Source organism: Rhinolophus sinicus, chromosome 6, assembly GCF_057876585.1.
Source record: "Rhinolophus sinicus isolate RSI-liver-muscle chromosome 6, RSI-T2T, whole genome shotgun sequence".
Classification (NCBI taxonomy): Eukaryota; Metazoa; Chordata; class Mammalia; order Chiroptera; family Rhinolophidae; genus Rhinolophus; species Rhinolophus sinicus.
In genome coordinates this window covers 9505283-9533199 of record NC_142506.1, presented here as the reverse complement: position 1 = coordinate 9533199, position 27917 = coordinate 9505283, and the positions used below count along the sequence as shown (strand labels likewise).

The following is a 27917-nucleotide window of genomic DNA, read 5'->3' as shown; positions in this document are numbered from 1 at the left end:
TACTAGGGACAGGGGTGGGTAAGGAATGGATATTCCTATTAGGCACTCAAAGCACTGGAGCATTACCTTGGACATGCCCAGATGCTGATAATGCAATGCCAGCTCTTGGAAGTATGTGAGTAAGATATATATATATATATATATATATATATATATATATATATATATATATATATATATATATATATATATATATATATAAATTTAAAAGCTCGATGCCAAGAAAAACTCTCTTGTACAATGAGTATAGATGGAGTGTCTGATGTTTTCAGTAACTCAGAGTGCCCAACAGGGGTACCCTGGGAGTGAGCACTTCTTTAAAATGTTTGTCCTCTGTACCTCGCTTACCTCACCCTAGTCCCAGCCCTCGTGCCAATTATCACATGATTGGTAGCCAGACTGTTCACTGGAGGCAGCATTAGGAAAATTATGTACCAGCTGCTTTTCCCTGGGCCAAGTACTAAGGTCATGAATATGAAAACCACAGTCATTTCCTCAAGGAGTCCCCACATGTGGAGGATACAGCCATGAATACAGACAATTTCACCGCAACGAAGTAGGCCCCGAGATGGAAGGAAGTGCAAGTGACGGTGGCCCTGAGCTCTGATGTAGGTGGAGGTGATCATGGCAGGCTTCACAGAGGAGGTGATGCGCGAGCTGTGTCTTGAAGGTTGAGGAGCAGTTTGACACAAAAGGACAATGTGCATAGAGGTGGGAGAAGAAGCAACGTGGATGGGAAGGGCAGAGTGATTCCGAAGGGCCGAATCTTCTGAGCCAGAAAGTGGGTCATCTCAGATTCCTGAAAGAAATGTGAAGAGCTTCTGAGCTGGTGAACACATCAAGGTCTGGGAGAGTAATGTGCCCAGAGAGAGCTTGAGAACTCTGCAACGTCACCTCGCCTCATACCTTGCCCTATGCATCTCTTCAATTTGGATGTTTCTATGTTCTATCCTTTATACTAAAGCAGTAAATGTAAAAGGAACTTTTAAAAGACAAAGAAGAAAGAAGGGGGGAAACTAAATGTTCATTTAGTAAATGAATGGAAAAGGAAAGAAGAGGGGGGAAGGGAGACAGGGGAAAAGAAAATGAGGAAGGAAAGGAGAAAAAGAGGAGAAATTGCTAAGGTTAATAGTAGCATTGTGATACTACAATAACCATAATAATTTGTTGACATCGACTACACTTCAGCATCTTTACATCCATTCATTATCCCATTTCATCTTTACTGTGATCCTGTAAGATAAGTATTAGAACCCCTATTTGACAGGTGATGACCCCAGAGGTTAAGTAACTCCCCGGCATCCTCTAGCTAGCTAAAGGCATGACTCGGTTCCACGCTCAGATCTCTCTGACTCTCGGCAAAAAGAGATTGCACTCACAGCCTGGTATTGACCTGGCTGTTTGAAATCTGTATATTTTATAACCCTAAGAGGGTTCATAAAGGTTGGTTAAGTCCATTGAATTTCTGAACAGTCTTCTTCTCAGTCGATTGTTAATTCCTTAATTTCCCCTACCTTAAAAAAGATGACAGGTTCATTAAGCTTTGAGACAGTACCCGCTCATTAATGTGTGCTAAATTGCCATGCAATTTCTATAGAATTAAATTACATATTCAGTGAATAAGCAAATAATTCATCAAGGTTAATGCTACGTCTATGAATGCCAAAGTAAGATTTGGGCCATTTACTTATCAAATGCTGATTTTTAGAAGCTCACAACGAAATAATAAATAAATCATCAACTCAAAAGTTTAATTTGGTATTCTGGCTCAATCAGGAAATTATACATAGGACCAGATACCTCCTTGGTTTCCAAATAAGGTGGCACTCAAAAGAAGGATCCCATCCATTTTTATTCAGCTGTGAAAGTACCTGCTAAGACTATATGGCTAAACACACACACCACCACCACCACCAAGCATTTTATGCTATTTGACAGGGACCGAAATCAAGAGCAATAAAAATAATTAAAGCAAATTTGTTATTTTGTAGGATCTGCCTGGCTCTGAGCTCCAGTAGGTGGAGATAAAGAATAGGGTCACTTGCCTGCTCTAGAATTCTCCAAGTGTGGTCCCCAGCCCAGCAACCTCAGCGTCACCTGGGGAATTTGTTGACGATGCAAATCTCAGGCCCCACCCCAGACATGCTGCCTCAGACACTCTGGGCATGTGTTGATATCTCCAGGTGATTCTGACACAGCTGAAGGTTGAATTCTAGATGTAAAAAAATACCAAAAGAACGTGGGATCTTCCCTTAGATAGACCCAAGTACCTTTCTGAGCCTCGTTTTTACCATGTTTTTTAATTGAAAGGTTATAAAATGAATACTGCCTTCTTCCCACCATTGCTGGTGGGTTCACTGAGATGATGTGAATACTGCTGGCACAGGGAGTGGTACCCACTAGGAAATGCTCTAGGGACCCCCTCCATTGTACTGGACTGTCTGTGGCCAATTGAGCATCATCCCCTCACTTCTCAGTTCTCCTTGGCGTTGCACCAAAGAAGCAGGATGCATTTCCTAGAATGCCCTTCTCGGCGTGGTGCCCAGTGAGAGATGGCCAATGAAAGGACTTCCCCATGAAAGTTAGCCGGTTAGAAGCCTGGGCTAGGTCTGGAAGGCACGGGGGAGGAGGGCCTGTTTGCTTTGGAGGCAGCAGCCTCTGGGCCTTGGACATTCAAAGCAGCTTCCCAGAGGGTTCCTGAGAACCTCTCACTTTCCCGCCATAGTCTCACCTTGGAGGGCAGCTTCCCAGACGTTCTTGAGAATGAGGGCTCATGAGAACAGACGGGTTTGGGCTTTGGAGCTGAGACCAGCTGTGGTAGTGTCTCTGATCTTCCCCTCCAGCTAGTCAGCAATCCTATATGTCCCTAATTCCTTGTAGTAAAACCCTGATTCCCTGGGATCTATAGGGTTGCTTTTGTTCCCCCAACCAAACCCTGACTCATCCCTCCCTTACCCAGGAAAATCTTTTTTCCAATAATGAACAGGAGGATTCCAGTTCCTTCAGAGTTGGGAGACTCTGCAGGTTATCTAAGGGCACTCAACCTAAATGTGCAGCTCCCCACATGTGGAACTTTCTTCAAAGACCCCAATATGTTCACTGTCATGTTAAACTCCTATATCTGACCGATTCTGGGTATTTTAAATAACTGCTTAGAGATCTTCTACACTTCTGAGTGTGATTTCACTTCGTTGCAAGCCCCCATTCCCCCCCCATGGAAACCAATCATACTTTATGCAAATCAATGGGGAAATATGATTCAAGTAACAGAAACTTGCTTAACAGTCATCATGCATTTTTGTTTTGTATTTGACTTTGAATGTTTTTATAATGTCCTATAAGCCATTTTTCTCCCCTCTTCCAGAAAATGATTCTAAATATAAAAGACAAAATAATAATGAAACCCCAAATAAGTAAAGCATTCACAACACTTCAAAACCTCGCGATCTTTTCTCTCTGGTCAACAGATATTCTCAGACTCACACAGAGGAAGAGAGTCAGGCACAGAGAGGTCACACAAGTTACACTCACATAGATTATTAGAGGAAGAACGATAGCTAGAACTTGAGTTCCCCAAATGCTCCAACAAATTCCAGGGCCTTGTTGGGTAGAAATAAGTCTGTGATTAGATGTTAAACAAATTATGCGGTGCTTAGTAATAAATTCCTTATTAGCAGAATTAGGTCAGAACTGCAAACGTAACTGGTTCTCTCTCTCTGTCTCTCTTCCTCCCTCCCTCCCTCTCTTTGAGAAAAGACTTTTTGGAATTTTACTCATGCAAATCTGAACAGGCATTTCAGTTTTTTGGCTAAAAGTTTTTTTCCCAGAACATGGGCAGCTTTCCATATTTCTATTTTACAATAAATATTCCTACCATTTTGGACTTCTCAGTTCCCCAAGGCCATGCCTCCCCAACCTGGCTATGGTAGGGATATCGTTACACTAAATCAGTTAAGCTCTGCAATGCAGAATTCTTCCCAAAGCCAATTCACAGAAATGGTATCACTGAAGGCACAGAGGAGAGGGATGTTCTAACCAAGACATTGGTCCCATGGATTTTCACGTTGGGTAAAGAAAATATAACTGGAGGTGAAAATGGAAGTTGAGGCATATTCAAAAATGAAGTCTTAGAACAAGATACAAAAGAAAATCAAAATAGGTGTCAAGATCTGTATATATATGTTGGGTTTTTTTTAATTTCTCATACGAAATTGAGTGTCTAAAAAGGATCACTGCCACCCAGAAAACTACAGTTTTTCTCTCCTAGGGCTAGTTGGTCCTTCCAGGTTGCCCTCTTGGTCAGGACCTAAAATGATCTCATAAATAGTCTCTTTCCCAGAGATGACCATGTTTGGTCCACAGGAAGTGGGGAGACTGAGAGAAGGGATGCTTGAAGATTTCTTGGAAGAAAGCTATTCCCCCAGCCAAAGGGGAGCTTTCTTTCTATGATGGTATTAGTTATCCTTTGCTGTATAACATGTCACCCCAAAGATTAGTGGCTCAAAACAATGACAATGGTTTGTGATTCCTCTTGTTTCTGTGTGTGTGTGGGGGGGGGGGGGGGGGGGCTTCTAGAGCAGCCTGGCTGGCCAGCTCTAATAACAGTGTGGTCAAGTGTCGTCCAGGGATGCTTCATTTGAAGCCGTGGCTGGGGCTGGAGGACCCTGTGCAAGGTGGCTCAGTCACATAACTTCATGACTGAGTTGGTGCTGGCTTTTGGCCAGTTCTTCTCTAGGTCACCTACGTAGGGCTTCTTGAGGGTCCTGACAGCATGGCAGCTGGCTTCTCCCAGAGAGAGTAAATCAAGGGACCAAGGCCAAAGCTACAATACCTTTTATGACCTCCCCTCGGAAGTCATGCTGTCACTTCCGCAGTATTCTACTGATCCCATAGGTCAGCCCTAATTCTGCACAGGAAGGCATGAAAGTTAAGAAGCTAATGTCACAGGGGGCCATCCTGAAGGCTGGCTAGCACAGGCAGTGCGCTGCGTGTGACTGTTGCTGAGACATCTAAAGAAGAAAAGGCTGGCTGAAGCAGTGGAGTCAGCAAGTGTCAGGCATAGGATGGGGGTTTCCCAGGGACCAGATGTGGGGCTCTCTGTGAAAGAGCCCTGCTGTCATCTTAGACTGGAAGCGTGGTATGTGTAACGGGCTGCAGGCTGAGCCAGTTGCATGCAGTCACACAGGGCCCCCCGTCTCGGAAGGGCCCCACACTTGGGTCTAAATGCTCTGCTATTAGCATCTTGAAATTCTTCATGCTTTTTAAACCAAAAGCCTGATGTTTTCATTTTATACTGGGCCCCACAAACAGCGAAATCAGGTCTGGCTAGGGCCTGAGTAAGAAGATAATCATCCATGGAAGGAAAAATGCAATTGGCTGGTCCGGGAAATGTGGAAGAGACATCCTCAAAGATAGGGTTCGCTGAAGAACCCGTGAAAGCAACTGCAGGAGAGTCAGCTCGCAACTTTTGGGAAGCCTGAAAAGGCATCGAAAGGCTAGATTGCTGTTTTAGCCTCAGTTCCTCCAAAAAGCATTGCTCAAGACAGGGGCTTGCATGCAGGTAGTTGGTTTTCGGAAATGACGAGGAAACAGAGAAATGGGAGTCCAAGAAGAGTACAGCAGGGGAGGAGGAAAAGCTGGCCCATGATTGTATTGCTGTGCTCATTTTTCTGTGGGCGGCCCGGTTTCCTGCTCATCGGGGACCCTCTAGGAGCTTTGGAGGTTACTCCCCAGGATCACCCTTCTCAGACATGAAAAAGGAGAGCATTTGTGCTCCAAGTGCCACTCCCACTGGTCAAGCAATACCCCCATGGGGTTATCATACCCTGTGCATACATCAAAGAGGCGGATGGGATTCCTCAGGCATCCTGTAGTGACAGTGAAGACACGTGGGGCAGAAAGCGAAGACGCTTCTGTTTTCAAGTCACTCCGGCTGGCTACTGATTGCTGAAGACGAGATGGATTTAAAGTTGGGCTGAGAGCGTGTGAGGGGCCCACATGGCAGTGCAATCCCCTGCCTCTGTCAGCCTTGTGAAACCCTCCCTCCCACTCTCCTGAACTCCAGGGCTGGAGGGTCAGAGCCTTGGGCTGTGGAATGGGGACAGAAGAGCCAGCAAAGGAGAGAAGACGCCAACTCTACCCCTTCCCCAACTGCAGGCTTCCCTCCTGAGCTCGAGGAAGACAAAGGCCTCAACTTGAATCAACTTAGAATGATGTTGGGTGACACGGTTCCAGTCCTCCATTGAGACGCTGTTTGATGATAAATTGAAGAGGGCCCAGAAAAATCCTGGGCGTCCTGCCTGAATTTTCTCCTGGGGTCATGAACTTAAATAGCACCCCCCCACACCCAGCAGACTTAAAAGGAGGGGCGATAGGCCAAACAAAGCTCTTTTATGATTACTTCCCTTGAGCCATGCTTGCTCAACCTAACAGAACGCATTAGAAATATCCAGAATGCACTTGGGTAGGACAAGTAGACAATGTTAACGGATGAAACTATGTTGTTATATGAATCCTGGTACATCACTGAGATGGACGGCAAAACTCATGTGTATTTCACAGCTTTTTGTTTTTTTCATACGGTTTCTTCTGCCTGAAACACCAGCTGATTTACCGCCTCTCCATCAGTTGTCAGCTCAATGGTCTCCTGAGAAGGTGAGGGGCAGGACTATCGTTATACCACTTTTTTCCTGCCTTATACCAGAAATATCCAAAGACATTTACAAATTAGAACAAAAATGACATAAAAGGCACTGCGAAGGAAAGAGAAAAAATTTAAAAGGATAAGAAATTCAACAGAATGAGACTATCTCCACAGCTCTACGCACACCTTCAGTTACTGGCAGGTGCTACAGGGGAACCACTCTGTGGCTCTAAGCGCACCAGCAAGCGATATGAGAAGGGACACCTGATCCTGCCCCAGTCAACGCCAACATGAACCACTTCTCAGGAAAAGCAGAATTATCGTGGTTCTGAGGCAAGAGAGACATTTGCTCCTGGGCTTCTCCTAAAGAGGACACAGAAAGTCCGCACATTGAATAACATTCTCCACATAGCTTTTCATTGACGCTTTTTTAGAACATCCTTCAACCTGCGACCAAAGCAACACAACAAGGACAGAATCACCAAGGCCCAGGTCAGTTACCAACACCTTTGGGCCACCCTGTGCTCTGTTCTAAGCCCCACATTCATGGCAGTTAACCATTTCGTGTTGTCAGCGCTTCTACATGTGCCTTTCTCCCTTTAACTTTGTGAATGTCCTAAGGCCTAAACACCGTGTTGCATTTCTCCCTGTGCCACCACCACCGAACATTCTGCTTGGCATAGATACCAGGAGCGCACACATCTTTGCTGCATAAGTGGCAGAATTACAGAGGGGTGCTGTTGTGCTATGTGAGGCAGCGTACAGGGCAGGAGACAAGCGAGTGTCCTTTAGTCTGCAGCTCTTGAGAAACGCAAATCATATAGTAAACAGATCAGCTGGCTTCTAAGGTGCAAGAAGCAAGGTCGGAGGGCATATTCCGAGTGAAGGGATACGGGTACCCCTTGGAGACATGGCAAGTTCGGTTTCAGGTGACTGCAATAAAGCGAATATCGCAATAAAGCCAGTCACATGCACTTTTTCGATTTTCCAGTGCATTTAAGTCATGGTTACACTATACTATAGCCTACCGAGTGTGCAAGTATCATTGTCTAAAAAAAAACAATGTACAGACCTTAAAATTAAAAAACACTTTATTGCTAAAATATGTTAACCATCATCTGAGCCTTCAGCAAATCATAATCTTTTTGCCAGCGGAAGGGTCTTACCTTCAATTTACTGAAAGAAAAAAAAAATGCCGTATCTGCTAAGTGCAATAAAATAAAGTGCAATAAAACGAGGTATGCCTGTAGTACAAAGATCATGGCTGCAAAACGTCTCAAAAGTGTGTCAACACCTGTGTTGTTTATTACTCCTGGCTATTTCCCCATAGGGAGGAGTGATAAAATTCTTTCTAAATGAAAATATCCTTTGTGTTCGTCCTAAGGCAACGGAGAAGGAAAAACTATCCCACCGTCTTCATCCCTCTTTATGTTGAGTGGATCTGTCTAATACAACATTTAGGGTATAGAGGCGACAGTATCTGATCTCCATTCCTTCAACAGTCAGTAACTGAACCATCCTATGCTTGGTACTGAAGATAAAATGGTGAACAAGACTCAGTCTTTGTCCCCAAAGAACCTACAGTCTATTTCAATATTTTTAACGATGAGCTGGGTTTCTTCAAATTCTAGTTATTTCTTTCTTTGGTTATTATCTATATAATATATATACTATATATAATATATATTGTATATATATTATATATATTATATATCATATATTATATATACTATTGTGTGTGTGTGTATGTATATACACTGTACTGTTTCTTACATACCTAAGTCAAAACCCACACCAAGACCTATCTCACTGCTTTCTCTCTAAGGAGACCTGTCGGAGTGAAAACCAGAGATGGCATGAAGGCTCAGAGGAGGGGACAAGCCTACCTTGTGTCTCTGTTATCCCTATTTCATGGTTTCTGCTCAAATCTTGTATTTTCCAGCAGCTCTGTGGATCACACCTTCTGTGCCCCTCTTGGGTTCGGGGCGATTCCTGAGATACAAAATGAAAGACCTAGGAAAAAGTTATAACAGATTCTTTATACTCAAATTCAATGAGAGTAAAAACAAATCCTCCCGTCATGCAGATGGCACAGAGAATTATTTTCCCCAATGTCACAGTGTTATTTCTTTACTCATTGTTGAATCCAAAGGTGATGTGCATTTTTTAAGAGGGAAAGCTGGCAAGTGTGCCCATCTCAATACAAACGTGTTTTATTAAATACACATGGTGCAGAACCCCAAAACAAATCTAAGTGTGCTTTAAAAAATTGTTGGCTGGTTTAAAATATTCTGAGAACTGAACCAACTACCCGCTTCCAGACCACTGGAGAAAAGGCGGTCGGACAAGGTCTCATTGCTCACCAGTGGATATCTGAACAATGTATCTTCCTATGAACATAATTTGAGAAGAGTGGCTGCCTTCTAAACCCCTATTTTTTATTCACTCAAAAAAAAAATATTCCTTTCAGCCTTAAATTTCTCTGCCTAGGTCTCTAGTCTGAGGACCATATCCTTTTCGAAGACTTCAGCAATTTCTGTGGAGCCATGTTTAAATTGAGTGAGTGAAAAACTGACTCCCTTTAATAAAAGTGGCATTGTTTTGCAGTCAGGTAATTCCAAGTGGGCTCACTTTTTACTTTCCATGGGAATAGTCCTTGAGGAAGAAAGGGCTTTTGTTGAGTTTTGTTTTGTTTTGAGAATAGTCAATTGGTTCTTTCTACCCTCCTTCTCAGGCGCCAATCTCTCGAAGGAAAACCACAAAGTTCAAGCAGAAGTAATGAAAAAGGAAAGAAAAGAAAGAATCTGTACATAAACCCAATTTGTCATGATGGGGGGGGGGGTTGTTTTGTGTCATTCTGCCCTCCCACGCCCACCCCACCTGGCACACAGACCAAGGACTCCCACCTTAAGCTCTTTGTTTTGTAGATGACCTACTTCTGTATACAGAGGAGCATAAATAGGGTACAACCTTGCTCTAAATGTCCTCTTCCTCAAAGAAGCCTGCCCTGGGAGTTTCTGCTTAAGCGAGTGTTCAAACTCAATGAGTGTTCTTGTCTGGCTGTAGATAAGTGGCTGAGATTTGCATTGTTCTCCGTTGGTCTGTTTATCAATGCGGCTGTTTCAGTTTTCTTCAAGACAAATGACTAGGTCCTTCAGGCTTTATCAGGGTATTGAAGTGTGTTCTTCAGGTGTGGACTCAACTTTGCCCTCCACTTCCAGCAGCCGTTTCCTTCCCATAGCCAGGGTGTAAATCATTTGAACACACACATATACTTTTGCGCCAAGTTATTTTGCAAAGTATTCTTTAGCAGTGACACCAAACCAATCACTAGAGAGTCCAAGTTTTATTTAAAAAGAAGCAATATTCTATACCTGAAGGTGGATTGGGAAAGGAGAAAAGGGGGAAAAAATAACAAAGCAGAGAATAAAAGGAAAAATTAGGAGATCTCAATGGGTGAGAAAGATAGGACAATACTAAAGTATACTTAGTGCCTACACTGGACCAGGTACAGGGCGAGATTCTTTATATTTTCTAATTTAATCCTTAGGACAACTTTGAGACAAATGGGAAATTATTATCTTTTTCCTACAGGTGAGGGATTTGAAGTTCAGAAAGATGAGTAGCTGGCTGACAGTTATATAGGCAGTAAGTGGGGGGACCTCGCAATAAGCCTAATTATTTTCAACTTTTTTCAATGAAGTAACTGAGGCTCAGAGATGTAAAGCAGCTTGCCCGGAGCTGGGATCCAAGCCAGATCTGTTGCTTCAAAGTAATTGCCAGGCAAAGCCTAGAAACCAGGAATTGGAAGGGAGATACATATATATAAAGACAATCTTATTTAATTACATCTCAGCCAGCAACCATCTCAAGAGTCAACGGGGAGAAATGCAGGTGTGTATTAGTCAGGATAGGCCAAGCTATACTGCAGGAATAAATGAACCTTGAAATCTCTGTGGTTTAACATAAACATTTGATTTTGACGTGGCGTCCATGGAAGGTCAAGCAATTCTGTGCAGCTTTCTTTGGTGACTTTAGGTAATGCTAACCTTGAAACTCGGCTAGACCAGTGGTTGCCAGGTTTCTCCACTGTAAAATTACTCTTTTTCCGAGGTACTACATTTTGGGGGTGGCTTGTTACACAGCAGTAGATGACTGTTATATACTACTTCCTCATTTCAGCCGGATCTTACTCTGTAAAGAATGAATTAGACAACAGTTAACTAGGCACCAGACTTTAGGCTTAACATCTCTTAAGACACCCAGTTAAGAAGGTGTTGCCATTCTTGCTGTATGGAGAGCCAGGCATGCAAAGTTTGGGGTCACAGAGTTAAGGGGTGAAAGTTATATAGGCAGTAAGTGGTGGGACCTCGCAATAACAGGGATTGGAACCAGGCTGTTGGACCCCAAGCCGAAGCTAGCAACTGCCCCGACTCCTTGCTATGTTATTCCCTACCACCCAGGCCCCACTTAAAACAGGCTCAATTCCAAACCCTGTGTAGTGCTTGATTGGGGCACGTGGGTGCCCCAGGGACAAACTCTGAGTAGCATTTGGTCACTAAGATTCTAAATTTAAAACTCCAAATACCCTTCACCTTCCCCAGTGGAACTATTTCCAGCACTGGTATCCCAACCCTCCTCCCTCAAGAACTGCAGTTGTTTAGAAGCAAAACATTGGGGAGTAAAGAGAATGAGGTTTTGAAATTACCAAATTATTCAACCCCAAAGCTCAAGTGGAAGCCTTTACAGCTTCCCAACCTTCCCCCGATTGTCAGTGTCTCCAATTCACCACTGAGGAACCGCAAGAGGTGTGAAGATGCAAAACCCTACACTTTCTGAGCTGGAAAGGCGCTCCACGTAGCCAATCCAGTGCTTTCATTGCACAGATGCAAACAGTGCAGCCCAGACTGACAAAGAGGCTTATACACAGTGCTAACTGGAAACCTGAGGAAACCAGTGCTTTTCTGCCCAGGAGTGCATTTGACAAGGACATTGGGAGGCAGGAGACTGCATATTGTTATGTGACAGAAGAGATGCTGAAAGACCAAGTGCATCCCACGTGTCTGGGCAAAGCTGGGCTTCTAATGCCGAGGGCTCACATGGACAACAAAGAGCCCGTCTTGTCTAGTCTGAGTCTGACTCTTAACTGTGTGTTTTTAGGTAAATCATGACTTCTCTGAACCCCCGTTTTCTCATCTGTAGAATGGGAATAAGAATGATCATACTACAGAGATGCAGAAAGGATTAAGATGCAACAGTGGTAATCGAGCTCCTTGGTATTTACCCAAAGGAGTTGAAAACATGCCCATACAAAAACCTGCACATGATGCTTACAGCAGCTTTATTCATAATTGCCAAAACTTGGAGGCCACCAAGATGTCCTTTTGGTGAATGGATACATAAACTGTGGTACATCCAGAAAATGGAATATTATTCTGCACTCAAAAGAAATGATTTATGAAGCCCTGAGAAGACATGGAAGCCCCTTAAATGCATATTACTAAGTGAAAGAAGCCAATCTGAAAAGGCTACATAATGTAGGATTCCAAGTCTATGACATTCTGGAAAAGGCAAAACTATGGAGACAGTAAAAAGCTCCGTGGTTGTGGGGTTGGGGCGGAGGGAGGGAATGGGTGATAAAGAGGTGGAACACAGAGAATTTTTAGGGCAATGAAAGTACTCTGGATGACAACATAATGATGGCTGTGTGTCATTATACATTTGTCCAAACTCATAGAAAGTGCACCACCAAGAGGGAACCCGACGGTGAACTGTGAACTTTGGGTGATGACAATACATCAATGCAGGTTCATCCGTGGTAGAAAATGTACCATTCTGGTTAAGTGTTGATAATGAGACGGCTGTGCGTGTGTGCGGTCAGGGTGTATGGGAACTCTCTGTACCTTCCTCTCAATTATGCTGTGAACCTAAAATTGTTTCAGAAAAAGGTTATTTAAATTTTTTTTAAATACAAAATACTAATAAAATGACCAAATGGTGTATCAAGCTCTTGATGCAGAATTTAGCATATAGCACATGCTACATGAATAATAGCTGTTTATAAGATGATTTTAGTTCCAAATCCCAATTTCTTTTAAATATTACTTAGTAGAATGCCTTATTTGGAGTTTTAAGGGATTTTTGATTGGCTCTCTGGCCTCCATTCAACAATTTCCTTCCTTCCTTCCTTCCTTCCTTCCTTCCTTCCTTCCTTCCTTCCTTCCTTCCTTCCTTCCTTTTTTAATTGTAGGAAAACTGATTCAAAATGTTACTTTAGAGACATAGAACTTTTGTTCGAGCTCTGATATATTTAGATGATTTCTGTGCTCGCTTCGGCAGCACATATACTAAACTATTTAGATGATTTGTTCACAGAGGGTGATCTGCTAATTCAGACACCTTGTTTTATGGCCAAAATTCTTTTTAACTCGTTCAACTCAGCTTTTGCCAATGCCCCAGAGATAAGGTCTAAATGTTTCTTTCTATGACACAGATTGCCATTTTGACCTTAAATAGCAGAGAAGCACTAATTTTTTCCTTTTGTGTTGTGTAGGCGGCTAAAAGGAGCACAATTCACAATGGCAGCAAGGCCTTACTTCTCAGAGGTGCTTCTGAGTCTTTTCCTAGTGGACCTCTGTCCACTCCCTTTCTCCTAATCTATCTTTATGCTGAGATACATTATACAATCCTGTCTTATTCTTAGCCATCGACACATTTCACAGCAGTGGGGTTTTTTTTTAGCTAAAAACTTTGGGGGAGGAGCCGGCGGAAAAAAAACCTTGGCTTTCGTATTTTATCTTGTCCCTTACCTGGGTCATCCAACACATTTCTGCAAACCCAGTGGAGTACAGGTGAGGCTAAGTAAACATTTGTTGAAAGGAAGAATCACTAAATAGTAACAGTTAACACTTACTGAGCACTCAACAACGTGCCAGACAATAAAAGCACATTGTATGCGTGCTGTCATTTATTCCTCCCAAGAACTGTATGAGGTGGGTACTACCATTATGTCCATTTTAAAGATGGGAAGACCGAGGCTCAGGGAGTCAGAATAGTTCAGACTCATAGAGAAGGGACAGCAGAGTTTGAACGTGAGGGCCTCTGTTCTCTAACCACTACACTGCCCACTTCATGAATGATGAACATGAGAATACACAAGTGAAAGAGTGATTAGTAGGAATGTCCATTTATTTCTTCAGATCCTGACCATCAAATGGCTAAGTGAGGGTCTATTGACCTTCCATGACATCCATATCTTCTCCCTACTTCAGCTGCTTGATTTAATTGATATCTTTCAGGGACCTAAGATTGATTAATCCCATTTCCAATGAAAATTTAGCTTTATTTAAAAAAAAAATTAGGAAATCTACCACAATGAACCACATTTTCCCAGGGACTATCCTTTTACTCGTAGCTTGTTCTCTTTCATTTGAAAGTCTATCCTGCCCTCTTCTTCTGCCTGGGGTAGAATCCCTGCTCCACCGTTCCCTAACTGTTTGATCCTAGGCAAATTATTTAACCCCCCCTCATGCTGTAGTTCCCTCATCTGCAAGACATAAATAACATGGAATCCCTCTGACTGGGTTGCTGTGAGGATTAAATGATACATACATGGAAGTGCTTGGAGGAAGGTCAACAGATGGAGATCGTCCTCCATCCTGTCAGCATCTCTGCGATTGCAATTGCAACCTCATCTGGAGACGATGGCCAACGTCTCAAGGCCCTTTGTAAATGAGAGAGTGGACAAAATGGTCCTCCAGTTTCCATCTTTTCACGCCCCACCCCCGGTTCCATGTTGAGATTTCACATAGAAATACCATATTCCACCAGTAAATTAAACAAAAATAAAATGTTTGAAGCTCTTTGACCATCCAGTGCGCCCTAAGTCTCCTCCAGTTGCAACATTCTATGTCTTAAGTTCTGTCACACACCAGGAGCTTCTGCAGCAGCTCTTACTATCCACCTGCATTGTCTAGATCTTTTTATTGCACTGCCAGGTGTCGCCATCATTTACAGGAGAGCAGGCCTCTATCCTGATAAAGCACAAAAAATGAGCTACGGAGTAATAGTCCAGCCATATGTCCTTCTGTCTTATCTGCAAATCTCACTATCAGCAGTTTTATTGAGGCAGTTCAGGACACTTCATTCTCTTATCCTTACCAACAAATATTCTCATTCAGTCTTTCTTGGGCTCCTTCAAGAAAATGTTCCAATTATGGAGTATCTATTTCTTTAATTGGCATATCAATTAAGACGTGCTTCCGTTGTTTGTGTAATTATTAGATTTGTCCCCACTGCTAATCAAAGAAATGCAGATTAAAGCAAAGCTTTTTTTTAGAGTAATCATGAACCTAGTGATGACGCCGTCATGTATATTTGGGTCAGTCTAACTCACTGCGACATCTTCTTTCCGCTAGTGTTTTAGCAATATATTTATCAAGGCCCTTACACACCTGTGACTCAATAATTCCACTTGTGAAACTCTACCTTAAGGAAATATTCCTAAATATAGAAAAAAGCTTTTATGATTCAAGATGTTCTTATCAGTGTTATTTACCACAGCAAAGCAATAAAACAATTCAAACATTTTTTAAAAAAGGAAGTGGTCAAATAGCTATTGTATAATCACTCGTAGAATAGTGTGGTATTTTTTGTAGTCATTTAACATTATGCTTTCAATTATGCCAACAGTTTTTGTAAGACAATGTTAAATGAAAAAAGGCAGAATACAAATGTACACATATAGCATAAAATACAAGTGTAGTAACACAAAATCTTTTGTTTAAAAGATGAGAAAATATAAAAACACTAGCAAACAAATGTTATTATTATGTTTAAGTCCACAGTGCCGTGAGCAAACCCAGATTTAGACTGGGGGGTCAGGGAAGCCTGTCAGAGAATCTACAAGATGAACAAAAGTTAGCCAGGGAAAGACTAGTTGAGGCAGAAGAAACAGCACATGCAAAGGTCCTGAGTCAGGAAAAAACACAATAAATAGAAGTTAGTGAGTCACTGGCTATTAAGTGATATCTAGACATCAGACAGTCTTCCTTTGAGATTTACACTCCTATCCAGAACAAGAAACTAAAATTTCCTTGTATATAGTAAGGATCAATTTCATCCTCTGAAAAGAAAGCTTGCAACTAAAAGTCAAAGCTTGGCTTGTAAGAGGGAAGAGTGGTAATGATGTGTAGAGCAAAGAGTCACTGTGCTTAGTCACTTAAGACGGGGCTGGCAGATGGCCATCAAGCACAGGAAAAGATGCAAAGATGCCCAAGATCATTAGCCATCAGCGAAATGCAAATCAAAACCACAAGGAGATACTACTTCATACCACCAACGTGACTAGAATGAGAAAAACCGTAACAACAGGTGTTGGTGAGGATGTGGAGAAATCGGAACCCTCATACCCTGGTGGTAGGAATATAAAGTGGTGCAGCCACTTTGGAAAACAGTTTGGAAGTTCCTCAAATGGTTAAACACAGGATTACCATATGATCCATCATTTCCATATACAGAGGGTACCAAAAAAATGTATACACATTTTAAGAAAGAAAAAAAAATACTGTATTAAAATTGTACTACTCAATATATACTGATAACAAAAGAGGAATACAAGTCACGTTTGACTTCTGCAATTACAAGAGGTGCTCATAGTGGTTACCATCAGCGTCCAGACACTTCTGATGACGGCGAACATTGTTGGGTAGACTTCTGTGGTGAGCGTATAATTGGTTCCAACACCACAGCAGCAGAAGTAGGTCCTGTTGCTCATCTCGTGGAGCACCATGTGTCTCAAACTTATCACGAATGCGTGCAGTTGTTAGGCGGGTTGGAGGTTCTATTGCATACTCACGCCTCCATGGTCATTGTACTTTCACAACGTTGCTCAAATTTCAAATACCACTTCAAAATGGTCTTGCGCTCCTCGAATGACAACCGTGCTTCCGCCATTTTCTTTGACTGCCCTGAGGGTCACATGGTGATGCTACCATTCATTTGATTAACGCCATCTTTTGAGCAAACATCATACTACACATTGCTACCGTAACTCAATTCAACTTTGAAAAGTAATACATAAATAATATCTCTTAACATGTGAATACATTTTTTTGGCACCCCCGGTAGTGCATGCTTAATGTTAGCTAGTATCATCATTACTCAATAAATACCTCCCTTCTGAGGATGACATTTGTCTTACACTCAGCTCTGTGAAGAGACCAAGACATTTTCTAAATCAGGGGTTATAAACTCAAAGGCCTACGAGGGCCAGGCAGAAGCTAGAAAAGGGTCATAAATAAGTTGAGTGGTCCCAGTATAAGGCAGTGGTGGAGACCGGGGCAAACTGAAAAGCTCGAGATGCTTCTGTAGCCACAGATGGCTTCTCAGCCTCCATCCACTGGAATGCAAGCCCAGGATTACCAAAGCTGGCTTTTCAATGGAAGGTGGAAATTCAGATTTTTATGTGAAATCTATGGACTTTTAAGTGTTGGCTCCTATTTTCAAAATGTTATAAATGCTGAGAAGGTCAAAACCTGTATCTGAGCCAGCATCTAAGCAGGCAAGTTTGGGTCCTGTGGCTGATTTGCTGTCTCTGCTCTCAGTACGGCAGTATGAGTCCCAAAACGGTCCCCAAGCTCCCACCTCACCCTCCTTCCCAAACCTAGGTTTACCCCTCACCCCCTCCGCCAGAATGTATCCAAGCTGCAAAGAGAGACAGAAGAACTCATCCATAAACAGAGAGTCCCCAAACATTCCCGTACATGCCCAAGTGGGGGCAGGGTGGTGTGAAGAAGGATTTGGGTCCTACAGGTTTTCATTCCTAACCTAATTAGAGAACCCTACAACAGAAACTGTGCAAAGACCAAATTTAATTGACAATTGTATATCTCCAGCAAAGGCAGTTTTTATTAATTTCCAGCTCGACATTCAGATATACTGGCCAGGATTTCAATATGTTCTTATTAGTGTTTAATCCTCTAATGCATTAAAATTCATTATTTCAGTTTTATGGCAAAAGGTCTACAGCAAGCATCCCAGCTGGGCACCCAGTTCTCTCCTCCCACCTAGTCAGCTCGGGGGTCGGGGGGTGGGGGTTGGGGTGTCAACATAATTATTTAAGAAGTTAAAAGGTAAAGGGCAAGGAATGGGAATGAAACTGAGTCTGCAATTATGCACTAATGCTTTAACAGGGAAGCAGATGGCACCCTTTGCATAAATTATTATTTATCCGCGGAATTCCCCTCTGTCTATTACCAAATCAACCGTTTTAAAACATTCTTTGTGAAGTCCCCTGGCCAGTTCCCAACATTTAATCCCCCCTCACTTCCCTCCCTGTAGAAATGCAGCAGGGGTGAAAAATCCATGATGGCCCACAGGAGCAGGCAAGGGTTTCCAAAGGCACTGATGTTCCAAATCCATTTGGACCGAGGGGCACAGAGAGGAGTCCATTTTATTTTGTAGATGGGGGGCTGGGTGCAGTGACCGCATGGGTGTCCACGTGCTAAGCAGAGTCACCTTCCACTTCATCCCCAATAACAAGACCTATCGCATGTGGATGCCCACCTAGGTGCCAACTAAAGCTCGAAGCTTGGAACTTACCTTGCATTCTCTCACAAATCCTTGCATAAGCCCCTGAGGTAGGCGATAGCATTCCAATCTGGGGGGGGAAAAAAAAGAAGAAGAAGAAGAAACCGGAAGCTGTGAGATAAAGAATACTGCTAATCCTACGACAAGCGAACATGCATTGAAGGCACGCAGTCTCGTTGAATCTTTGGGGCAGCCCCGAGGGACAATGATGGTGATTGCCGTTTTCTACACATGGGGACATTGAGGCTCGCTTCAGCGAAGGATTCTCTCCAAGGCTCCATATCCAATCAAAGTCAGTGCCAGAATTTGAACCCGGGTTTACAGGGACCATAGGACTACCAAGGCTGGTGGGCTTGCCAAGCTGCGTTCTTTCTTCTGTGCACCAACACTGCCTCTTCTTCTGCCCTCCCTCACCAACACAAATGTCTACTTCACAAGCACAAATATCGTTCACCTGCCTTACGAAATTTTCCAGGAGAGAGAGAGAGAGAGAACGGGTGCTCTAGCAAGCTCCTTGGAGGACAAACGCGTCCATTTATCTGTATCCTTTGTCATGATGCTCAGGTTGTCTTCAGCCCATTGGCATTATGACCAGGAAAAGAGTAGCAGTGAGAGGTCACATCCTCTGTCGCACTCCTCCTGTATTTCCCAGAGGAAATGTGCCCTGGTCAGCAGCAGCAGCAGAGAAATAATGAGTACCTGGCATTGAGGTGACTGAGGCCTGTGCTAGAGCAAATTCAGCCCAGGCTCTGGAATCAGATGTGGGTGCTAAATCCCATCTCTACACTCAGTGTGTGAGTTTGAACAAGTCGTTACAACACCCCAATCTTCCCCATCTGTAAAATAAAATATTAATCTATCCCTCATAGGACTACTGAGGAGATTTAATGAGATAATGCAGTGGTTTGCTAACATACGTAACTTGCAGTTAGAGATGCATTTCATATCATGACCAAGTTCATACAGAGAGAGAGAAGAGAGAGGAGAGAGAAAGGAGAGAGAGAGAGAGAAAGAGAGAGAGAGAGAGGACTCATGTAACCAGTAAGATACTTGGATTTTCTATTATAGTCCATTTTGTGAAAATGTTGATTACAACTTGTTAAATTGATTTCATGACACAATAACAGGTCATCCCTTTCCATTTGAAAACTCTGACACTATGAGCTTCTCCCTGGCCCAGTTCCTGTCCTCCATTCCCTCCCCTCCCTTCCTCTCTTCTGGTAAAATTTTCCTGAGTGGGATTATAAAATTGCAAGAAAAGAGACCTGCAGGGGCGCTGTTTTAAACCGCTCTGAAGTTTGGTTTGGTTTTTATTCTATTGCATTTGTTTTTTGATCAGTGAGCCCCCTTCCTCTTATCTGGGCCGGCTCCTGTCTTCAACCCCTTCGCTATAATTGTCTCAGGGCCTCGCTTGTCATTAAGGACACAGTAGCAAAGCAAGACCCTGTCTGACAGCGGAACTGAAGCAAGGAGGAATTCTCAAAGCTTCTCTCTCTCTTTTCATTAAAACTGGGCTGGGCTGGGTATGCCTTCCACTGGGAAGGTCCCTCTAATATCATCCATTCGATTAGCCTTTTTACCAGGAGTCTACCATGTGCCAGGGATTGTGCTAGGCTCAAGAGACCATGTATTCCATGCATGGCACCTCTGGAGTTGTGCAACCTGGAGGCTTTTGTGGGACATACAAATGTGAGTAAGACGCAATCCATCCTGACGCCAGAAGCTTTCGGTCGAGGAGTCAGACAGGGAAACCCACAAAAGCGGTAAACTGTTAGATTTCCGATCACAAAAGAGTAAGGGAATGGTTGACTCTCAAGGAAAGGGGGAAAGTCATCAGGAAAAGCTCCTAGAGGAACACCCTTGAGCTGGATGGCTAAGACCTAACAGCAGAGGTCTCAGACCAGAAGCTTGAGAACTGAATCCACCCCACAGGCACATAACTCTTTAACTTAGTTGCCAACATTTTAAAACCTGGATTTCTACCTTCCCTGAAAAATTGGAAGTGCTGTCACATGGCAATAGACCCATATTGCAGGCAGTAATCAGCAGACACGGATAGCTCCTGCCAGCTTTACAGACAAATGTTCTCTAGTTTATCACACACCCCACCACTCCCTGTTGTCTTCCTCATGTATATTCTCTGCTGGGGCCCTGGAAGCATCTGAGTTTACAACCCTTGATCTGCAGGACGATGTTACGGGGAAATGTAGGGTTAGAAGTTAGCGTTTCTTAACTTGGGTGTTCTTCTATGCTTTGAAGATTTTCCAATATCCAGGCCAGCTCACCAGGACGAGAAAACAGCTGCAGATTCTTTGTCCAACCAAAAACCAACATACACTCTTGGGCTCTGGGTCTTCCAGGACCACACCCTGGGGGTCAGCCACTGGACAGCATTTGAATTCAGTCAGAGGAGGGAACTTCTAACATAATGTCTTGATTTGTATTACGTAGGAACAAGGCATAATTTTGCCTTCCAAAGCTTCCAGAATTTTGCTTTTTCTGGATGCAAAGGTCTGTAAAATAGCATACACTTGGAATGGTCAGTCAGTCCTGGAGACAGGAGAGGGGTGGGTTAGGGATTGCTAGTCACCAGGCATTACATAATCTCTCTGTGATGCCAGACCTCACTTGCTCATCAACCCAATGACAAGCCTGTGTTCATCAACATTTTTCATGCTTGATGAAGTGATAAGGATATAGATATCATGGAACACTTGTGGAGCACCATGAAATACTGATACATTAAACTTCAAAGAGCTCAATACATAATTTTCTGCTAAATCAAGGATCCATACTATCAATGCTAACACTTATGGAGTGTGGGCCAGCCACCTAGCTCTGTATCAAATGCATTATCTCATTTCATTCTTACAATGTCTTCAATAAGGTAGATGCTATAATTATGGTTGTCTCATTTTACAGATGAGAAAAGTGAGGTTCAGAGAGGTCATGTGACTTGGTAGATTTAGCAAGTGGAGTGGTTGTGACAGGATAGGCCCCCAGGCAAGCTGATTTCCCAGCCTCTGCTCAAATACTAGATTCTGATATAACCAAAAAGTATCTGAGAAAGTCTTCCCACTAATTTCTCTTCCCCAGTGGAATGTGAACATGCGTTCATCCTATCCGAAAGGATTAACTGAGCAATTGCTATGGTCCAGACTTGACTCCTGCCCTTGTGACACTTATATTCTCACCGAGAAGGGAAAAGACAGCTCCTTCTCTAAAGGCTAGAAAAGGTCACAGTTCATCCATTTTAGCCAGCATCCTCTTGACCCCACTTCAAGAACAAATGTTCATGTTTCAGAACAGCTTAACTTGATGCTCTCCAAAACTGCTTCCAGCACCAAACTTACGGTCCTGGGCCAGGGCTATAGGGAAGACTCCACAGAGACAATGGGGCTTTCGCTAGGTCTTAAAGGAAAGGTGGTTCTTCAATAAATCAAGAGGAGGCAATAAGACTGGGGGGAACTCCCGAACAAAGGTGCTGAGTGGGAACTCGCCTGTCACTCAGAGTGACTGTCAATAGACCTGTTTCTCTGAAGGGTGGGGTTGGTTGGCAATAGGAAAGGTAAGGTGGAGACCAGATGCAGTAGGGCTGGCATGATAAGCCCACGAGGTAGAAGCCACTGAAGAATTTTAAATGAAGAGGAAAGTTAATCAGTGGGGGAGGTTAAATGGAGTGAGAGATGAGGAAATATTAGGGATTTGCTGTATGTGTAAGGGAGAAAGGAGCGTCCACAAGGAAACAGCGGAACAAGCTGCAAATGTGGGAATAACACTGAGAGAATGTGGAGTGACACCAGGGATTCTGAACCTGCCACATTGGGCCCGACAGTTTTCTGTCATGGGGCTCTCCTGGGCGTTGTATGACATTTCACAGCATCCCTGGCCTCTACCCGCTGGATGCCAGTAGTAAGCCTCACCCCTTTGAAATAACCCCAAACATCTCCAGATATTGTCCAATGTCTCTCAGGGCCAAAATTGCCTCCAGTTGAGAACCACTGGTTTATGGGAATCCAAAGAGCAACCATTTCTGAAAGCCATCAGTTTCCATGACAGTAGCACAGTTAAGGGAACTGGAGAACAGGCCACTAGGTACCTACAAGAAAGCTCCTTCTGTAAAGAAGTCCCTTTAAAAGGAGTTACGGGGAGAACAGACAATTTAAAAATGAGGACCATCAAAGGTGACCTGTGCTCAGGAAGTCAGAGGGCTTGGTTTGGGATTCTGCCAGTCCGTAAAAGAAACAGGCTTCTATTCCCACTGGCTTCCAAATGAAGGTTAAAGATGACAAAGCAAAAGGTTCTCCCAGAGAGTCTCCTTTGCAGTCATCTCCATCTCCAACCCACCTAGGGTCCATCCTGGGGACAGATGTCACCCAAAAGGACCTTGCAAAGACAGGCCAAGTGAGCAAAAGTGTGGAAACTTCTGAGGTTGGCTTGGGTTTGGCACTTAGGGAACAATAAACCGAGCCTTTGAAGAGACTAAACAAGTGAACCATTTGTCTTCTCTAGAAGCTATAAAGTAAGGCAGGATCACAGTGAAGGATTAAGGAAGAACAGGAGGGTGCCAAGCTGGGGAGGAGACTAGGGTCTACTAAGTCCAGCCTAGGACACTCCGCCAGGATCCGAGGTCTGGAAGCCAGGGGCTAAGAAAGCACACACATGCACTCAACGCCACCCACAAAATGTAAGCTCTAGGGTTTTATGTTAAACACATCTATTCATTTTTCTTTTCCCTGCTATTTTAACGTATGCAGCATGCAGAAGCAAAGGCCAGGGGAGAGGCAACATTCTAAAAAGATGCACTTTTTTTCAGTGCACCCAGATTTTCTTCGTTGCCTTTTTTGTTATCATTAACGATGTGGGGTTTTCTTTTCTTGTCTGCTGAAGGGCTTCCCTGGGATCCTTCACTTCAGACACATGGTTGGCATTAAAATGCTTGTACGAACTTCACTTCCTTTAATATTCCCTGACTAGCTTGGTTCTTAATCTCATTGCCCTTCTTTCCAAATGATCTTCCTGCGGGAGATGGGTGTTTCTCATTCTCTTCCCTTGTCTTCTGCCTCCCTCCTTGACAGGCCTCACAGGACTTGAAGGGGATTTGAAATAACAACCCAAACATCCTGAGTGGCTTTCGGTGTCCCTCCCAAGTTGGAGCTAGCTTTTTGATTACCGGGGTCCAGTTTCTTTCCATATTAGTCACTGCTGGTATCTGTCCAAGATCAATGCGGTAGGAAACTTTCTGAGGTGTGAGGGAAAAGATACTCAAAGAAGAGGCAGGGGGCGGGCAGGGGGAGAATTGTTGTTATGCTATACAAGTCACACATATCTAAATCTCTCCTTTTGTGTCTCTGGGGAGAAAGGAGAAAGTTTGGTGAAATTGCTCATTCTTTCTGCATTTCTTTTTTCCTAAGTACAAAAGTGACACAATTGTCATTGTGAGAATGAATGATTCTAATGTGAACCACCCTGGAGGATAGAATGCTTCCTGCAGTGACACCAGTTCTCTTCCATGAGACAGCCTTATAAACTGTTTACCTGGAAGCCCAGGCCTGTAGGTGATAAAAGAGCTGCCCTTCTGAAGACCTGCCTCATCTTAGAAACCCAACACAGAACCAAAAAAAAAAAAAAAAAAAAAAAAAAAGCCACAAAAAAAACAAAGGAGAGATACAGCCTTAAAGTATCCCTAGACCAGTAAACCAGAAATGTTCAGTCAATAGACACCTTCCACTGACTTACTTCCAAAAGGAAGTCGAAAGACCAACCTTGTCCCTTTAAAAAGTTTCTTTAAAAGATAAACTCCCACAGCGATCCCTGGGTGATCAGGACTAGAAACTCTGTTTTTCCTTGATCTTTCTATTTACAATTCTTCTTTCACAGTGAACATGGATCACTTATTCATTGGTCGTCTCAAATATTACTAGTTTTAATCTCCTCAGCCATTTCTCTCTTTTTTTTTTTTTTTAAAGATTTTATTGGGGAAGGGGAACAGGACTTTATTGGGGAACAATGGTCAAATTGTTGTCCTTTCAATCTTAGTTGTGGGGGGTTCTGTTCAGCTTCAAGTTGTTGTTCTTTCAGTCTTAGTTGTGGAGGGCGCAGCTAGCTCCAGGTCCAGTTGCCGTTGCTAGTTGCAGGGGGCACAGCCCACCATCCCTTGTGGGAGTCGAACCGGCAACCTTGTGGTTGAGAGGACAGGCTCCAACCAACTGAGCCATCCGGGAGCTCAGCTCAAGGTGCCGTGTTCAATCTTAGTTGCAGGGGGCAGAGCCCACCATCCTTTGCGGGACTCGAGGAATTGAACTGGCAACCTGGTTGAGAGCCCACTGGCCCATGTGGGAATCAAACCGGCAGCCTTTGGAGTTAGGAGCACGGAGCTCTAACCGCCTGAGCCACCGGGCCGGCCCCTCCTCAGCCATTTCTTAATTCAGCAAATGTCTATTCTAGGTATAGATTCTTAAAAATTACTTAAAAAAAAAAAAAAAAAAAGTGAAGTCCCTTAACCTTGAGATCTGACTTTCCATTTCCTCCTTTGTAAAATGAGATGGCCCCTACCTTGTTTGGTGACCAAAAAAAAAAAAAAAAAACACCTCCAAGCTATTACTTGAAAGTAACACCTCAGGTAATGTCACCAACCTGATGGAGAATGAGATTGAGTCCTGAACCCACAAGCAGCATATCTGCTGGGGTTCACAGGCTCTACACTGGGCTGGCATAATGTAGTAGTCAGCCCTTAAGGTAGGGCATATCTGCCATCCTTAGCAATTTTTAAAAACTACCCTCTGATGTCAAGTTACACCTACCTTTGTGGTCGTTGTTTGATTGTTTGGTTGGTTTTGTGCTTTTTGTGTTTTGTCCCTGTGGAGAGCAGTCATGCAGCCTCCAGCAGAGCAAGGCCAAAAGTGCCAGATTCCTGGGAAATCATCCTGAGTGGTCTCTTCTCTTCCAGGAAGGATCCCCTGGAGCCAGATTTCCTGAGGATATATCCAGGTGATCAGACACCGTCAAACATCCTTCTCATCATAAAAAACTGGAAGCATTCACACTCAGTAAGCATGCTATATAAATTTCCTTCATTTTTACTTCGACCTTTATCGCCACTCTTTTCAATATAAAAACATTTTTATTAAAATGGTCGTTTTTTTCCCAAGTGGAATCTCAAGTGCATCCCCCCATCTCTATCAAAACGTCTAGCTAGCTATCGTTCACCAGCTCAATTAAAAGTAATTTTTTTCTAATAAGGAAAACCAAATACCCGCCAAGTTCTACCGTGCCTCCCTTCCCCCCAATAAATCCAGTGTCCTGCTTTAAAATTTGCTAGTTATAAAATGATGGGTTTCTTAAGACTGTGGGCTAAAGCTTGTTTTGCTGCTTTAGAGTTTGCTGGAACTTTTTTTCCGTGTGTGTGTACTTGTGATTTCACGTTTCCCATAAATTGCATCAGTTTTCCACATGGTAATGATGTTCATTGTCATTAAGTAGTGATGGGTTAATTTTCACCACCCTTCTTCAGGGCCAACTCTGAACTCCTTTTCCCTCTAGGAATTCCTCTTCCTTCCGCCTCTCTGCAATCGACCTGAAGAAATCAGGAAGAGGTAGTTGAAAACTGTTTTTAAGGAGCCGCGGGATCCTTCCGCCCACGGGAATCCCTGAGCTCCGGATGCCCCCTGCCCCCCACCAGAACCCTAGCCGTCAGTTGGAAGCAGGGACGCGGTGATCTCAGCTGCCAGTAGAGGGCACACTTACTTTACTTTCGCAAACCCGAACGCGAGTGCCGCCCGGGGAGGGGGCGGGGGAAAGACGCTTTGCAGCAAAACCGTGTCCAGGGATTGGTCACTTCCCGCGTTTGCGGCAAACGCCTAGAGGCTGGAGTAATGTGCAATCCTTAATGCTGAATTGTGCTGTGCGCCTGATTTGGAGGAAGTTACTACTCTTAACAATTGAACGCTGAGCTGCAAACTCCACGGGTAATAATTTATCTATACACGCGCCCTCCCACCCCGAATTTTTTTGTCTTGGAACGGGAGGTGTGGAAAAGTTTACTTAACGTGCCTTTGGATGAGGGACCAGGGATTGGAAGATGGCCTTTGTTTTTAACGCTCTGGGATAATGCAAAATCGCACATCCCCAGGAACCAGGCATTATGGATTAATTCAGGAAGCGAACAAATCATTCGCCCTGTTGGACAACATTCTGGGTCGACGTGTACATGAAGTCTTATATAGATGTAGGAGGGTTCTACATACGCACTTTCACTATGGCATTCAGAACAAAAATTTAGGATCAATGAACTAGGAAATTAATGCCTGAAATTCGGCTAATTTTCAATTGGCTCAAGATATTCCCCCCCCCCCAAAGAAAAGTCACGGAAGTAATACTTGCCTCCTCTCCTTTGATTCCAATCGATGTATTTGCGTGTGTGTGCGTGTGTGTACGCGCGCGTGCGCGCGCACGATCACAATTCCAATACTAAAGGGAAAAGAAGGGAGCACTTGAGGTCTCGATTCCAGGCAAATGTCGGTTTGGGCTCAAATAAACTTATAAAAATTCAAAAAAAAAAAAAAAAGCAGGCGAAGGGAAAAGACCCAGAAAGGAAGTTAAACGTCAGGTTTGTCCGTGGAGGAAAGAGTTAACGGTTTTCTTCACCAGGGTCTCTGCTGACTCGCAGGCAGGGTCCACAAGCTCTCCTCCTTCCCGCTTCTGGAGAGTCCGGTCCAGTGGCTTGCGCCCCTCCCCCCAATAGTCTCTCCCTTAGTGCCTTTGATTTCCCCCAAACCTGAGAGCTCTGGACTGGTGCAAACCCGAGCCACCGAGCGCAACTAGGATTTTTCTGAAACCTGGCTCCGGAATTGGAATTCCGAGTGCGATGGGTATGCAGACCTGCAGAGAGCGGGCGGGGGAGGGTCCTTCGCGGCGCGCACCCACAATCCAGCTCCTGTTTTACTCCAGCTCGGGAACACGCAGAAAGATTTCTAGAATTAATGCATCCAGGAGCACGTCAGGCTCCCGTGGAGCCTGGTGTAGGTCTGCGAGGAGTGGGGCAGGGGGAATCTGCTGCCTTGGTAGCAAATTGGGCGATTAATTCTGGGTGGAAGGTGCCCAATCGAGATAGCTACACACACTTAAAGCGTAACACCCCCTAACAAATGCAATGGGTGCTTATTCGTAACGTGCTCTCCAAGTATAGATGGCAGTAATTCTAGACGTTTACCTCCCTCTACCTATTACTTAGGTAATACTACCACCCCGCACACACTCAAGAGTGCGCGCCCTCCTCCTATCTTCATAGGACTTATTTTCCAAATGCTGCCTTTCCCCCAGCCTTAGGGAGGTGCCTGGCTTCCCAGGACGTGCGTGGCGTGGCCGTGGGTACACGGTGTATTGTCAGTGTTGGCTCAGCTGTCCCTCCTGTGATGATTTAAGCACGCAGGACAAGTAAGCGGTCTGTCAAACAGTGCTGCGCCAAAGGTGCAGCACAGAAGGGGACTGGGTTTGAGCGGGAGCAAAAGAAAATGGTAGGGCGCGCACTTAATTCAAGCTGCGCTCTGACTCTATTTACATCCGATTGCTCGGCGCACTGGGAGAGCCAGGCTCAAAGCCTGAGTCTCCTCCCCCGCCCCTCCCTCCTCACCAGCACCCCCTCCCCAGTTTCCAAAGCAGAGGGGGAGGGGGAAGAAAAAAAATT

At 43.9% G+C, this 27917-nt stretch overlaps 1 long non-coding RNA gene across 2 annotated transcripts; it reads right to left on the bottom strand.

The window, feature by feature from the left end:
• Nucleotides 1–184: 184 nt before the first annotated feature.
• Nucleotides 185–27874, bottom strand: LOC141567817 (uncharacterized). Of its 2 annotated transcripts, none has more exons than XR_012490659.2 (6): nucleotides 25036–27874; nucleotides 18245–18302; nucleotides 10693–10837; nucleotides 9614–10017; nucleotides 8530–8656; nucleotides 185–799 (listed from the first exon to the last, which is right to left on the bottom strand). It is a non-coding gene; the product is annotated as an uncharacterized LOC141567817 (long non-coding RNA). The 2 variants fall into 2 exon arrangements; XR_012490660.2 differs by lacking the exon at nucleotides 185–799 and adding an exon at nucleotides 2044–2212.
• Between the last annotated feature and the right edge of the window lie 43 nt (nucleotides 27875–27917).